Below are 17,279 nucleotides of genomic sequence, written 5' to 3'. Positions count from 1 at the left end.
TAAAGCTTAAAGTCTCAAAGCCATGTTTAAATGGATGTAAATTCATTTCAAAATCATCCCTCTCCCATGAAGCATTCTTAATGAACTCATTCAAAAGGGTATGAGTTTTCATTTGACACTCAAAGAACACATTGGTCATAACCTCAATGGAGTCCAAATACTCATGAATAGAAGAATCACAATCATGCATAAGAGACTCATCAAGATGGGAAGGAGGGTTAGGGTTTTCAAAATTAATATTCTTTTCATTCTCAACTCCATCTCCAACACTTAAATGCTCACCAATGGGATCCTCACACTCTCTTGGTTGCTCAAAATCATCATCATCATCCTCAACACACACATTAAATTGGGATTTTTCACAAACAAGCATCAAGGATGACAATTGGCTTTCTAACTCTTCTTTTCTTCTTCTCCTTCCCTCCTCAAGATGCTCCTCATTCTTTTTCATTACCTCTAATTGACTTCTCATAGAATTAAGAATCATATCCATACTAGGCCCAAGCTCATTATCAAGCTCAATGCACCTAATTTGAGATTAAAAAAGTAGCAATAAGAGATTCAAAAGGTGTATAAAGTTGAGGCTCAACAAGAGAAGAAGAAGTACAACCAAGATCGGAAGAATCAACATTAAAATCATGAGCATATACATCACATTGGGGAATAAGGACATAATCAAACACATGAGATTCATCATTAAGGGAACGAAGCACATCACAAGATGGCATGGTAAATAATGAAGAATATTAAAACACACCATTAGTGTCAACTTGAGCATGCACTTCATCATCATGAACAAAAGGAGAAACAAAGTTGAAATCATGTGTTCTAGGTTCACTTAAGAGATTATGTGACAAATCATGGGAATTCATGCTAATATTAGAAGAATCAAGACATTTCATATCAATATTAGACTCATGATTACCCCTATCATAAACATCCCTAGAAAATCAAACATAAAAATCCCAAGCATCATCAATTGAGAATGCTCTAAATTCACCATTATGCATACATTCAACTTCATTCCTCATTTGCTCATTCAAACTAAAATAACAAATCTCACAAGACTCCCAAATATTACAACAATTATAGTCTAAAAATCCCTCAAGTCTAATGAAAAATTCACAAAAAGTCTCATCGTCATATTGAGGAAATGATAGACAAGCCATTTTTTTCACATAACAAACAAAAATCAAATTAAAGAAAAGGTATAAATAAAGACCTAGACATAAGCAATAAAAAACACTCAAATATAGACACCGTTCCCGGCAACAGCGCCATTTTGACGAGGGGAAAACCAAGTCGTTATCTAATCTTCCCTCGGTCAAACTAAATTTATAAACACTTAACAAACCTAAATACAAGTATAGAGGCAAGTCAAGGGTCTAACCCAAAGGAAAGGTAATGTTCAAGCACTTTCAATTATGCGCCTAAGCTAGGTCGAAATTGAAGGTAAGATATAACACTAAAAACTAACAAAACAAGCAACCAAACAAATAAAATACTAGGAACGGGGATTAACAAGCAATCATGTCAATAGCAACAACTTGGGAAGATCATGCCAATCAAAGGTTGTGAAGACTAATAATAAGACCAATCAATTGGAATTAAAGAGTTATCTCCGAATTGTTAAGCTAGGGTTCACTATGAATAACAAACTAAGAGAATCACAATCGAAACCAATCGATAATTGCAATTCCTAAATCAATTGTTTGTGTCATTAGCAATTACAACGCAATCTAGCATAATTCTCAAGCCTTAATTGAATTACACACATGCAAACCTTCATTAGTCACTTTAATCAACATAATTCCAAAATTAATCACAATTAATCAATCATACAAGTTTCATCCAATTCCTAGCCAAACAGCCATTCAAGAATCATCATATATCAACTAAAAACTATGGAAATCAAGAATCGACAATATATGAAGAATAATTACACTAATCAAGCATTAAACATCAATATCAAATCAAACGAGCATGAAATTAAACAAAGCAATAAGGTGAGATAGAGTTAAGAATGCTCATTGATAATATAGAAGATCTTCAACACAATTGTCACCCTTATATCTTCAATCTCTCAATCACCATTGAAATCCCTCACTTTCTCTCTCTAAAACTACTCCTAATATAGAGAGAAGAGCTCCTAATCTACCCTAATCCTCCTTAGTGGAGAGAGAAACTATTCTAATCTAAAGAATTACATGTATCAAGAATAAAGAAGACCGTACAATATATATATATATATATATTGATGTTTATATTTGAGAAAAGAAACTAAAACGCGAATAAAACCCAGAAAGCCGCGCCCGCGGAGGTGAAAAGCTGAAGCAGAGCAGCCCGCGAGGTAGGGGCCCGCGCTCGCGGCCTGTCCGCGGCCAGGCCGCGGTAAGTTCCTTGTCGAGATAGGCTAATTTGAGGTGCAGCAACTCGCGCCCGCGGCCAGCCTGCGGCTGCTTGCTGGGTGGTGTGACCTTGGTGGCTGCTGCTTTGGTGCGGTGCATGGATGCTGTGGGGAAGTGACCTTGGTGCTCGGGGCTGCTTCCTTGATGCTCGGACTTGTGGTGCTTGGCTACGCTTACTTGGTTGGCTTGACTTGCATGATTGGCTTCCCGAACTTGGCTCCGTTAACTTCCTTGAATGTGCTTGAGCTCCCTCCTTGATAATTAAATCCCGGGGAACTCGTCACACCTACTGTAGACACCCATTTGTGTCCCCCCAAAATCAAAACCCAGTGATGAGTACCTTTCACGTCAAATCATAATTGAATGAAGTGAAAGTGTGGAAATTCTAGTGTTGCGGTTAGTTTTTAATTCTTTTCTTTCTCTCTATTTTTGAAAACCTATTTTAAGAAAACATCCAATCCAGTTTGGTTTGGTCCTTAGCAAGGGTCCAATAATTTTGTAGTTGAATGGGGCTTGAAAAGAGATTTCCAACGATATATTGTAAGCCCAATTCCGATGAATAATGAGGAAGTTATGGCCAAATTACTAAACTGCGCTCGGTTTAATGTTTATGTGCAGCCCAATGATCTAGAGGAGGGCCTAATATTTATTTATCATTCCTAATGCAATTAGAATTGATTCCTAATGTAATTATCATTGATAAATTTAATTTAGTTAACTTTTTAGAGTTTTAATTAGAATAAAAGAAATGTTTTTAAGGAAACTACAATTTTGCCCTTCTGTACGGCTAAATTTTATCAAAATTCAGAAAACGCGTGAAAACTCTTTCTAGCGCCTGACGACAACATTAGCGCCTGGCGCTAAGGCTAAGCATCTGGCGCTAAGGATGGGCGTCTGGCGCTAATGTTTGGCGTCTGGCGCTAAGTCGTTTTATTCTCTTCGAAACTCTAACTCGTTTTTATATCCATCCAGCTGATTTTCTCTATAAATAGCCTCCTAAAACCTTAGTTTTCAATCATCAAATATCATCAACAACTATTAATTTTCTTATTCTCGCTAGTTTTTGAGAATCTCTTTATATTTTCTCTCTCTCTAGCTTTTTGCATACAAAATTCCGTATTCACAAGATCTAGACACACCCAGCCAAATTTGAAGTTGTCTTCGCCCTAGACGTGAAAGGTTTTAATTTCTGAGGGTTTGGTCCCAAATCTCTCTTTCACTTATTTAATTTAATTATTTGTTTTATTATTTTCCTTGAAGTTACTAACGCGTGTATTTTGTTATTAGAAAGAGGTACGAGGCATCCAAGTAAGTGCTTTAATTTATTTATTGATTTTATCGATTTTATGCTATAGAAATCATGTCTAGGTTGTTATTATGATTCCTAGTATCATGTTAGGGTGCTTGATGTTTCGAATGACAACAATGATTCCTAGTATTATGTTTAGGGAAAAGGTTATAATACCAAATATGCTTATTAAGATTCCTGCGATGCTTCTTACTTTCTTTCCTAGTATTCATGTTAGGGCTATATATTTGATCTTTGATGCTTAGTGACATGCTAGGGTTTGTTATTAATCTTGTTAGTATCATGCATAGGATCTTGCTATTATTATGCTTTAACATGATTATTTTTATAATTGTTATAATTATTATTACGATTGTTGTTATTATGATTATGATTATTGTTTTAGGTGTTTTTGTCCCTCGGGAGAGTTACGTCACAAAGTCTGGTCCGGCGTGAGCTGTACCTGCAAAACAACGGAGAGTCGGGGTGGTTGGAGCTCCGCCTCCGACGACCAAGTTAGTAACTTGAATAGGAGTAAAAAGGTGCGGAAATTTAGGTGGGTATCTGCTCGGATTCCAAGCTCGAGATGTCTCTTTCAAAGAGTAAATGTGTGATAAATGGTAAAAAACGTTCCCCTAAATGAAGGAACTCTCCCTATTTATAGGGTCCTTGGGATTTGTGCCCCTGATTAGGTCATCGAGTCCTAATCATTGGTGGGCTGCGCCGTATGACTGCTTTCTTGGGATTTGGGTCATGAAGGCCGCTTTTTCTCCCTTTTCTTTGGAATGACACGTGTCAAACAGGGGTTGGTCTATTTTGGTCTAACCCTGAAGAGACACGTGTCACCCTCTGGTTGGACCACATAGCAGGGTAAAATTACTCCAAACATTTGCCCCTCACAGATGTGACGTCGCATTTTACGTGGCATCTGTGACAGGTGCCACTCTTCCATTGGGGGGTGATTTTACCTCCAGTTTTTAACTGTTCACCTTCTGCGGAAATGACGGAGGTACCCCCGGATTTACCCCTATATATAGTCGTTTACCCTCATTATTTTGTACGTTTATAAAAAATTTTAAGAGAGATAAACTTAGAGAGAGAGAGTCTCTTTTACGTCTGTGTCAAGTGCAAGCATTCAAGCTCGTTCCCGTCTGCCACAGCCGGTTCCGTCTTACCTTCAGATATCAATTCTAAAGGTACCGCCTCTGTCTCTCTCAGCTCTTTTAATTTTTTCCGCTTGTATATATTTCTTGCAATAAATTGATGCATCACCAATACACATGGCACAGCCTAGCTTATAGTCTAGCCGATCTCCTGGTACAACTGAGTCTAGGACTGGGAGTGCCGCCTCGTGGTGTTGAGACCACCCTTATGCTTGGAATCCGACCGTTTATGTGCGTATCTATGCAGGACACAATAGCACAGACAATGCAGATGGACATAAATACTGATTTTAGGAGCGAGGGCTCAGGCGGGCAACCGCTTGAGGGGGAGGCGTCAGGTACGGAAAAGCCGACGGCTGCTGAGAGGTCTCCTCCGGGTGCCTTTCAACCCTTGCAGATTCCTTCCTCAATGAATGCGATCAGGGAGACGGTGAGGAGGCCGTCTCTGTGCCCTGCTCGCAAGATGAGGAGTCATCCGGAGGAAGCTCCGCCTCTAGTTCCGAGAGCACTGACGAACCCATGTCACCGCTTGAGGATAGTGAGGTGGAAGAGAGGAAAAAATGGAGTGAGAAGGACGATCCCTTCAAAATCCACGTCTCTGCCAAAGATAGGGCAAACATTGACAAGGACTTGGTGAATTTAAAACTTATGCGCCCCCTAGTCGGTAATTATATCATCCGAGTGCCGCCTGCAGAAGGCACCGTCTCCTGGAAAGATGACGAGAACAACGCCAATGCCTAATTTGGTTGTTATGAGGCAGCGTTCCTAGCCGGGCTAAGATTTCCACTGCACGAGGCGGTGAAAGCAATTTTAAGAGGCTATGGCCTTAGAGTCTGGCAACTAACTGAAAGCAATGGTGTCCTTCAAACAAGTGTATTTGATCGCGGGTTCAGAATTATTAGAAAGCTATTATATTCAGCAAGGTCAAGTGATCGGAATGCCTGGGTGGAGGCCGCTTCCGATCAGTAATGTTAATGTATAATTAATATTTCAGCTTAATCTTGACTAAACCCTTCGGGGCGCACCCTAGCAAATATACGAACTGACTCGACGAATTAATTCTGAAGAAATTAATTCGTCGCCCGAGTATTAAATATTTAGACGTCGGAAATTCGAGCTTACAGCGTCAAAACCGAGCGACGGAAGTCGAGTCAAAATAATAAAAGACGAGACACAAAAATAATAAATCGACAAGACCAAAATACCCCTACCATCAGTATGCCCCGAGCAAACCGAGTGCTAGGGGAATTTGGTATAGCATGGTGGCTAGCATGTGCACCAAGCGGAGCCTAGGCTGGCTGGTGCATGCTAGCGCACCAATGCTAGCATCGCATGCTAGCAACGCTGGCCAACATGCGCAAGGAGCGTCGGCACTCAGCAGCGGTCCGCATCCTTTATGCGCGGCTTGGTGGAAGAGTGCAAGAGCAGCCCGCAAAAGCCGTGCTGGGCTTGCTAGCCAGCAACGCCTAGCAACCCGCACGCTTGTGCTGGGCCTGCTAGCCGTCGCACATGGCAGCCCACCTTGGGTGCCTTGGTGCCCAAGTGTGGTGCCATGTGGTGCATTGTAAGAGGACGCTTGAGGGTTAAATTGGCCGGTTTTTGGAGAGGGAGTGGGGAGCAAGTTTGGTATCCCCCTCCTCCAATTGGTCCTCACATAACCTCTCTCATGAGCTTGCCACTTGCTTATTTATTACTAGTTTGATTATTTACTTTATTTTAGCTTTAAAATAAAATGGAAAAATCAAATTCTCCCACATTGATGGGAGAGCTTTTTCACTCTCTTGTTTTCCCTATAAATACCCAAGTTGGGGTATTAGGAAAATCACTTGAGTGAGAGTTGAAAAAGGCATCACCATTGTGAAAACCTTTGAACTCATTTAATCACTCAGGTTTTGGTCGGACCTTGCTCATTCCAAGGTAGCGGACCTAAAAGTCGGTGCTCGTCCTTTGTGGGTGGATACCGTTGGAGGCTCGGTATTTTCGGAGCTAAAGCTTTCAAGTAAAAGCCCATTAGGTCGGGCGAAGCACGCGTCAAAGGTAAATTCCGATTTTATCCTTTTATGTTTATTTGTCATGCTTTATGGTTTTATTAATTGCGAGTGATTCTTTGGGTCGGGGTCATTTCCGTGGTAAGTTGGACTTACCAAACCCCAACACTAACCCCCAATTCCTGGGCTAACATCTTGGGGTATGTTGCCGCCTACGAGTTCCAAGGGCTGCATCCCGGCTAGGAGGCCTTTGCCCATATGCATTATCTGAGTCGCAACCCAGGCGGCTGGAGGGCGTGGTATACGTTGACCACACTCCCTCAGTACATGATGACTTTGGACAAAGTGTCCAAATTTGACGGCTGGAAGCACCGCTTCTATTTACTGTCTGCACCTAGCCGGCGAGAGAATTTTGAACTGCGCCGGTATAATAAGAAGCCCGACCTTCTGGGCCGGAAGTGTTGTGTTCCCCGGATTCCGGATGAGGAATACGACAAAAAAATTGAGACCACCTTCTTTGGTCTTGAGACTGCTACCCTATCAACAGGGGAAACAATAAAAGTTCCAAAGAATTGGATCCCAAAAAGCTCCTAGTTAAGGGACGAGGCCTTTTTATCCGCCTGCGGGCTCAGCACAATGTTTGCCAAACGTATGCGCCTGACATTATGACCGTCTGGGCTATCTCCATGTTATATGTGCAAATACTGATATTTTTTCTCTTTTTGCAGAAGAAGCTTTAGTCATGCTCCCAGATGAGAAGACACCCAGACGGTCCTCCGCCGCCATACGCAGAGATATTGTGGAGAAGCAGGCGGCTGCGATCAGGGCCAAGGTAAGACGCCTGACCCCCTTTTCTTTAAATTAAGTTTCATTTTCGGATGCATAACTGAATTGTATTCGTTTTGCAGGGAGGCGAAATCCCAAAGACGTTTGAGAAGTCTCTGAAACGGGCAAGGGATGACTCCGTCTCTACCCCCTCAAAATCTATGAAATCTGCCTCTTCTTTGACACTTGGAGCCAAATCCGGGAAGACTCAGATGCGCATAGGGGGGAGATGCATAAGGTATCCGACAACTTGGGCCTTGACCTTGCCAACCCCCTGTCCGTAGGTGGAGTTTTTATAGCGCCTGCGGGTGGTTCTCGTCATGCTGCCTCTGAAGGTAAGGCAAACCCATTTGAGTCCCCGCCTGAGTTAGGGTGGCCTTTGCGAGTGAAATCCCACTCCCAACAGACTTCTTCCTCAGACGGTCGGCAACAGATTGGTGCCTCCTATATTTAGCACTCATCAAATATTGATTTTGGTGCAGATCACTCTCCCCGCTGGCCAGACGTCCAGAAGCATGCCAAGGCCATGCTTGATGCCTTTGAGAAGAAGGATAAAGACAACATCCTTGGGATAGAGACGTTAATCTATAACGCATTATATCCCTTTTGGATGAGGTGAGGTGTAAATAAAGTAAAGAAAATAAACTTCAAGTCTTACTCCGCCAGCAAATCTAACCTGATTTGTTCTATGCAAGCTCTTTTGCGAGTAGACGGTCTCAAACGTCCCTACTCCCGCAAGCGGGATGAGGTAAAGAGAGTCAACAAATCAGCCAGAGATGCTGAAAGCGTTGCTCTATACTCTTGTACAATAAATGAACTTGAGACTAAAGCCACAATAATGACGCAGGCGTCGAAGATTAAGCAGCTCGAGAAGGACCTGGAGGCATACAAGCAGACAGCCGGCGATGCTGAGACAGCGCTAAAAAAAAGCTCAAGAGGAGCTTGACAAGGCTAAGACGGAGCTGGACTCTCTCAAAGGGGTCTCCCAAGAGAACACCAACCTGAAGGCTAAGGTCAATGAGCTGGAGGAGGCGGCTGCGCAGGCGCAGCTGAACTTTGCGGCAACCCTAGAGGCGGAACAAGAGCGCTTGGTTGCCGAGAGTGAGGCTGACAACGATGCACGGATGAAGATTTCCTGGAACGCCTTGTATCCAAACAAGGAGTACGGCGTCTGGCACTAGCTCACAAATATGCTGAAGAGGTTATTTTTTTAAGGGTGAAGGGCGAGCTAGAGCCGGAGTCGTTTGACGCCTTGGCTAACACTGAGCTGCCGGAACCTGGGCACCCTATTTAAAGTCAAGCGCATGAGATTCCTTCTGATGAAGAAGATGAAGGGGATAATGATCAGGTGGACCCGTCTGCAGCTCAGCAGTGAATTTCAACAGCAGTATGCCAGTTTTTATATTTTCTTATTCAGCGGTTGTATGCCAAAATACTTTCTTTCCGGCCTGCGTGCCGAGTATTAGTTGTCTTTACCGGCTGAGGAGCCGGGTTAATTTGAATATTTGTTTCACTTCCGGGACGGGGTCCGGTTAACAATGTTCTACCACAATTGTTTGGTTGGGTAGTTCTTTAATGAATGCGCCGACTGAGTCGGTTTTGATCAGTTTGCGCTGGAATTTTGCATTTTAAATTTTGCAAGTATGCTTGATATTTTTGCTTTTGCCTAACTTATGAAAAGCATGCGGTAATTGATAATCCGGCTGCTCTTGCCCCTGGGCGGCTGTGTGGTTGGTTTCACCTTAAACTCGATTGATTGGCTTGGAAACGTCTAACGGTTTAGAGAGCATGATATGTTTGCAATTCAATCAATAACAACAGTGATTGCCCCAAACCAAGTACACAGCTGTACATATAACAGCCGTTCCGGAATTTCCATCAGACGGAAAAAAGGTCGTTTGAGAAACTTAACAAAAGGCGAAGAGCCGCCTGACCTATCATAAGACAGGAGGCAGATGGCCGCCTGGGGGGTTTGCATTCTGATTATACATTCCAGTCTTGTACCTCTATAGGAAGACGTATAATTTCGGAGGGTAATCCAGATTATCCAGGTCAGGCGACAATGAGTTGAACCATGCCGCTTGTTTGTGTAGATGCACTTTTTGGTAGTGCTTATGATGATTGCACCCGGAGGGGTGTTACCGGTCGCCTTATAACTCATTAGAGCAGGAAAAATTCGAATAACCATCTGGCCATCATCCTCATGTCCTTTAAAGACGGTTGCGTAGCCATTGCACAACCCCTTTTTTCCCCAATGGAAGAGTCTGTGCAACTTTGGAATGAAAATCTTAAGAACTTTGGTCGATCACCGACTGATGTCTTAGGACATCTGGTATTTCGAAAACTTAATCGTTCTTTAAACTGTTCTGGTAAGGCGGCTATGAGTTGACCAAATGGGTCGTTCAATCTTTGTCGTCTGCATAGGTACGTAGAGCAAACAGGTAGGCTACTCTTTGCGACAATCGCACCCGGAGGGGGTGTCGCTGGACGCCTTTGTCCATGTTGTGACAGGCGATTTTATAAAACAAACAACCGTCCCTAGCTATTGGCCTCTAGTCTAGGTGAATACCGGCTGTATAGCCACTAAGCGGTTTTGTGCCTAATTTAATTATCTGGCCAATGGCCTCATGTAAAACGAACGTTGAATTGTCTACTAAGTTTTAAACTTATAGAGTTCAACAATTCGGCCGTCTGTGTATTTCTCAGACGACCTTAAAGCTTGAAAAAGGAAAAAACATAACTGAAAAAAAAAAAAAGCGATTTCTCATTAATAGACTTTTTGCTTACAAAATTTTACAACTCAAAAGTAGTACTTTTTCAAATTATCTACATTCCAAGTCCTAGGCAGGCGCTTGTCGTCTGGGGTTTCCAGGCGGTAGGTGTCGTCTCTAATTTCCTCATAGATCCGGTAGGGGCCTTCCCAATTTGAAGTCAACTTTCAAAGGGCGCTTGTGCACTTTCTTGTTGTAGGCTCTTGTCATTCTGAGACGGTATATCTCATGACGCAAGGCCGCATTGCCCCTGCGCTCTAGAAGAGAGTCTAATGCCAGACGCATGGCCTCCCAATTTGCCTCTTCATCATAAAGCATGACTCTAAGAGTAGGCTCGTAATGTTCGATGGGCAAGACGGCTTCAGCACCGTAAACCATAAGAAATGGGGTTTCACCGGTTGCCCCTTTGGCTGTTGTCCGGATGGCCAAATAGGACATGAATCAGCTCTTTTGCCCATAAGCCACCGGCCCTTTCAATTTTCTTTTTTATGTCGTCTAAGATGAGTTTGTTGAAGGCTTCAACCAGGCCGTTTGCTTGGGGTCGGCCGACTGATGCAAAAAAGTTTGATTCTCCAACCAAGTCTTGAGCTGAGGCGTTTCAAACTGAGGGCCATTATCAAACACCATAGACATAGGAACCCCAAACCGGGTGATGATGTTCTTCCAGATGAACGAAATGACATCCTTTGTCTTAATGTTCTTGATCGTCTCCGCCTCCACCCATTTGGTGAAGTAATCCACAGCCACTAGAATGTAGCATTTTTCGCCTAGCGCAGGCGTATAAGGACCTAAAATTTTTTATGCCCCATTTTGCAAACGGGAATGGGCTGTGGATGGCCGTCAGATCAGTAGCCGGGCGGTGAATAAGTTTGCCAAATTTCTGACACTTGTAACATTTCTTCACCAGCTCTTTGGCGTCTGCCTCAAGGGTAGGCCAGAAGTAGTGCCGCCTGGCTCTGACGGTTAGGGATCTGCCGCCTATGTGGGAGGCGCAGTACCCCGCTTGAAATTCTTCGAGACTTCCTTCCCCTTTTCTTGGGTAACACACTTCAGAAGAGGCTTCAGAAACCCCACCTTGAAGAGTTCTCCGTTTCTCATCTCGAAGTTTGCCGCTCTCTTTTTCATGACGGCTGCCTCCTGTGGCGAATCAGGGAGCGTGTCGTCTATTAAGAAAGCCTGGATGCCATCCATCCAGGTAGAGCTTCGGTCCAGAATTCCAATGGGCTCTTCATATATGCTTCTTTTTTCAAGAACTTCCCAAAATACTGACCGAGGCGTATCACAACAGGCGGAGGATGCTAATTTTGACAAGGCATACGCCTGGTTGTTGCCGGACCTGGGCACTTGGCTCAGAGTGAACCCTTCGAGTGTCCTAGCCTCATCTTTAACCGCCTGAAGATATTTTATCATTGTCGTATGGGTAGCTTCATATGTACCTTCGTACTGGCTAACGACCAATTGAGAATCAGAATAGGCATCAACTTTGGTTGCCCCTGCTGCCTTACACATGCGTATTCCGGCTAGCAGTGCTTCGTACTCTGCCTCATTTTTTGAGGCTTAAAATTTGAATCGTAGTGCATACTCATATTTGTCTCCTTCCGGAGATTCATTTATTACACCTGCACCACAGCCGTTCTTTGCTGAGCTCCCGTCTACATATGATGAGTGACATTTATGTCACTCTTAGGGAGTAGTTTTAGAGTCATTTTCGTGTTTATTTTATCTTATTTTCCCTTTCTTTCTCTTGTTTTCTTTTTAATAAAGTTTCTTGTTTATTCGGTAATTTTGGAGCGTTTTAGTTTATTTTCTTTATTTTATTAGCTTTAGTTTATTTTCGTATTTTATTTTACTTTATTTGCTTGTATAGTTTTTGTTTATTTTTATTAGTTTAGTTTTATGTCTCTTATTTTCTATTTTATTTTATTTATTTCTATTTTATTTATTTTATTTTATTTGTCGTGGTTTTGTTTTATTTCGTCCTTTGTTTATTTTCATTTTATTTTATTTTATTCTTTGTCCCAATTCTCTCCTCAATCTTGCTCGTGTTTGTAGGTGTGTTCGGATTGACGCTCGATTTCCATGTTCAAATCAAGTTCAAAGTCCGAGGTTCGAGGCACAAATTTTGAGCCAAGCAAACTGTGTTGTGCTACCTTGTTGCTGCCCCTTAACCTTCACCCCACCTCCCTTATCCTCCACCACATCAACCACAGCAGCCCCTCAGCCAACCTCCTATGCTTCTCCCCTGCTGCCACCAATCAAACACCACAGCCCGCCAGCTGCTAACACCACACACAACCAATTAACTCCCCTGCTCCCTCACGCACACAGCAGCCTGCCAAACCCCAACATCGCAAACCACCAGCGCACCTCCATTAGCACCAACAGCAGCAACATTGCGCAACCTAACACCACCAGCAACTTCCTCTGCTTCACCCCGCAAACACCACACACACCTGCTCAACCAACACCAACAACAACACAACCTGACCACCGTAACCCAGCCTGCTTCACCCCGCATCACCACCAGCACCCACAAACCGCACCTTGCTGCCACCAATCACCCACCAATTTCACACCTGACCCGCAACTACTCAAACCACCAATCGACCCAAAAATCAAGCTTCTTTTCTCCTTTTGTTTATATAGTATTTGGTTTTCCTTTATTCTTCATTCATGTATTTCTTTAGTTTTAGAATAGTTTTCTCTCTCTTAGGTTGAGAGCTTCTCTCTCTAGATTAGGCTAGATTAGGAGTAGTTTTAGAGAGAGAAAGTGAGGAATTTCAATGGTGATTGAGAGATTGAAGATGCAAGTGTGACAATTGTGTTCAAGATCTTCTTTATTATCAATGAGCATTCTTAACTCTATCTCACCTTATTTCTTTGTTTAATTTCATGTTTGTTTGGTTAAATTTTGATGTTTGATGCTTGATTAGTGTAATTGTTCTTGGTATTTTGTTGATTCTTGATTTCCATAGTTGTTAGTTGATAGATGATGATTCTTGAATAGTTGTTTGGCTAGGAATTGGGTGAAACTTGTATGATTGATTAATTGTGATTAATTTGGGGATTGTGTTGATTGATTGTTGAGATTAAAGTGATTAGTGAAGGTTTGCATGTGTGTAATTCAATTTGGCCTTGAGAATTATGCTAGATTGCATTGTAATTGCTAATGACATGAACAATTGATTTAGGAATTGCAATTATCAATTGGTTTTGATTGTGATTCTCTTAGTTTGTTATTCATAGTGAACCCTAGCTTAACAATTAGGAGATAGCTCTTTGATTCCTATTGATTGCTCTTATCATTAGTCCTCACAACCTTTGATTGGCATGCTCTTCCCATGTTGTTGCAATTGACATGATTACTTGTTGATCCCCGTTCCTAGTGTTTTATTTCCTTGGTTACTTGTTTTGTTAGTTGTTAGTATTCTCTCTTACCTTCGTCTTCAACCTAGCTTAGGCGCATAATTGAAAGTGCTTGAACATTACCGTTCCTTTGGGTTCGACCCTTGACTTGCCTCTATACTCGTATTATGGTTTGTTAGGTGTTTATAAATTTTGTTTGATCGAAGGAAGATTAAATAACGACCTAGTTTTCCCCTCGTCAAAATGGCGCCGTTGCCGGGGAACGGTGTCTTTGTTTGAGTGTTTTTGATTGCTTGAGTCTAGGTCTTTGTGTATATTTTTACTTTTATTTGATTTTTGTTTGTTTTGTGAAAAAAAAATGGCATGTCTATCATTTCCTCAATATAGCAATGAGCCTTTTTGTGAATATTTCATTAGACTTGAGGGAATTTTGGACTATAATTGTTGTAATATTTGGGAGGCTTGTGAGATTTGTTATTTTGGTTTGAATGAGCAAACTAGGGATGAAGTTGAATGTATGCATAATGGTGAATTTAGAGCATTGCCAATTGATGATGCTTGGGATTTTTATGTTTGGTTTGCTAGGGATGTTTATGATAGGGGTAATCATGAGTCTAATATTGATATGCAATGTCTTGTTTCTTCTAATATTAGCATGAATTCCCATGATTTGTCACATGAGCCCTTAAGTGAACCTAGAACACATGATTTCAACTTTATTTCTCCTTTTGTTCATGATAATGAAGTGCAAGCTCAAGTTGATGCTAATGGTGTGTTTCAATATTCTTCATTATTTACCATGCCTTCTTGTGATGTGCTTCATTCCCTTGATGATGAATCTCATGTTATAAATTGTGCCCCCACTCCCCAATGTGATGTATATGCTCATGATCTTAATGTTGATTCTTCCAATATTGGTTGTACTTCTTCTTCTCTTGTTGAGCCTCAACCTTCTACATCTTTTGAATCTCTTGTTGATACATTTGAGTCTCAAATTAGGCACATTGAGCTTGATGATGATCTTGGGACTAGTAAGGAGATGATTCTTCAATCTATGAGAGGTCAATTAGAGATAATGAAAAAGAATGAGAAGCGTCTTGAGGAGGGAAAGAGAAGAAAAGATGAGTTAGAAAGCCAATTGTCATCCTTGATGCTTGTTTGTGAAAAATATCTATTTGATGTGTGTGTTGAGGATGATGATGATGATCATTTTGAACAACCGAGAGTGTGTGAGGATCCTATTGTTGATCATAGGAGTGAAGGAAAGGGAGTTGAGAGTGATGATGATTATGATGATTTTGTGAATCTAAAATCCTCTTCCTTGGTTGATTATGATGAGTCTCAAGTGTATGAATGTGACTCTTCTATCCATAAGTGTTTGGACTTGTTTGAGGTTATGTCCAATGTGTTTATTGAGAGTCAAATGAAAACCCATAGCCTTCTAAGTGATTTCATTGATGATGCTTCATGGGAGAGAGATGATTTTGAGTTATATTTGCATCCATTCATGCACGGTTTTGAGAACTTGGGTTTTGAGTTTGTGGAAGGAAAGGTTGTTTATTGTGGTGCAAAGAAGGATGAGATTGATTCCTTTGGAGTTTTTGAGCTTGAGGGAGATGTCGATTGTGAGAGGACTTCATTTGAGGACTCTATGATTGATTTTCATGCCCTCATTGGCGATGTGAGACCTTGTGTTGAGGGAGTCGCGAACCCTTTACCTATTTCTCATACCCCTTTTTCTCAAAGGTTTGACCACATCCCCTATTGCCCTATTTTTTTCCCTTCCTTTGTTGATAAGCCTATTGGGGACTCCCTTGTCTATGATGATCTTAATTTCCCTCATTCGTCTATTGTTGAGGAAAAGGGTGATGTTGCCACCCAAAAATATTTTAGTGAGGAGGATTTACCTTTTTCTTTTTCTTTCCATTCTTTTATTCCCCCTTCTTTTTCTTCTTCTTCTTATTTTCTTGTTTTTCCTTTTGATCCTTCTTCTTCTTTCTTTTGGCACCTCCCTTCTCACTTGCGTGCAATGATCTTGTTGCACGTTTTTCTTCCGTCATTTGCCTACCTTCTATCATATGAAATGTGTAGTAGTGCATTTGACAAGCTCTTGCGATCATTGCAATATTATTTTACTAGAGCGGTCAAGCTTGGACCTTAAGCAAGCCTTTCTCGGGAAGTAAGCCGTGTTTTAGAATAGATTTTCTTTTGTTTTTAGAATAGATTTTCTCTCATGGAAATTTTTGTGTGCCTTTTGCTAGGTACATGAGTTGATATACTTCGGTGCTTCGATTTGGATCAAGAATCGAGGAAGTTCGACTCCTATTTTAGCTAGCATATGGAAACAAGGTTTAATTCTTGAGAAATTAGCTTTGAAAGGTTAAATTGGGTCATTTGCGGGTATTTACACCCACCTAATATCCGGTAATATCCTTCCTTGCTCTTTCTCTAGTGGATGATGACTTGTTGGACATATGTTGGTTTGTTGGATTGATCTCCTTGTTTTCCCCTCCCATGGATTATATGATTTATGTTTGAGTGTAATGTCTCATTCAAGCTTGGGGGAGGGTATTCTATTATGTTTGGTGGGATGTTGATTCATGTATGCTATGCACCTTTGTATATGCTTTTCCATGTTCTTATATTTTGAAAAACTCCAAAAAGATTTTTGTTTCTATCAAGGCAAATTTGCAATGTGTTTTGTTTTGTTCTTGCTTTGGACATAATAACATTTGGACTTGTATAATTGAATGCTTTTCTTCCTAAATGGTAGTGGTGTGCACGGTTTGAGATTACGTTTGGTTGATTTTAGGATAAAGCATGCTAAGGTAGTTGTCTATAACTAGGGGGATCATGAAGCCGGATTCTACTTGTTTGTGGCATGTTTGGTAGTTGCTCCCTATCTTCGATTTGACAACCTTAGTGAGTTTTTGCTACAACCATGTGAGATTTATATTTGTTAAAGCTTTCATCATATTCTTGCATGAGCGGCATGGGGTCCTTGACTTTGCAAGCCTAATCTATAAAGCTTGATGTATGATTCTTAAACCCGAGACCGAGCTATCTAGGGAGGACAAAGGCACCTTTTTCGGGGTGGTATTTTTCATTTTTAGGTTAGTTTGATTCATATTTGTTTTTGGGTTTCCATTTGCCTTCTTGCAACCATTTGAGCCTGATACCTTCTTTTCAAGCCACATCTTTAGTTCTTTGGCCTTTTGTTTCATTTTCTTTCTATTCTTGGTTTTTTGTGAAGCAAATTGATCACGTATGATTGGAGTTTGTGGTGGATAAGTTGGAAATTTTGTTTTTATGAGTGCTAGTTTGTGATTGAGTCTTCTTTGTGAATAATGGAAAGTGTTTGAGTAAAAGCCGTCCTTAATCATAAAAGGCGAGGACATTGAAAGTTTAAGTAAAAAAAAAAGAAATTTTTTTTTGAAAAAAGTGAAAATTCAAAAATAATTTGATGTATT

Source organism: Chenopodium album, chromosome 4 (genome assembly GCF_948465745.1).
Source record: "Chenopodium album chromosome 4, dcCheAlbu1.1, whole genome shotgun sequence".
NCBI classification, from domain to species: domain Eukaryota; kingdom Viridiplantae; phylum Streptophyta; class Magnoliopsida; order Caryophyllales; family Amaranthaceae; genus Chenopodium; species Chenopodium album.
The sequence above is the reverse complement of the archived record's forward strand: the minus strand, read 5'-3'. Positions refer to the sequence as shown.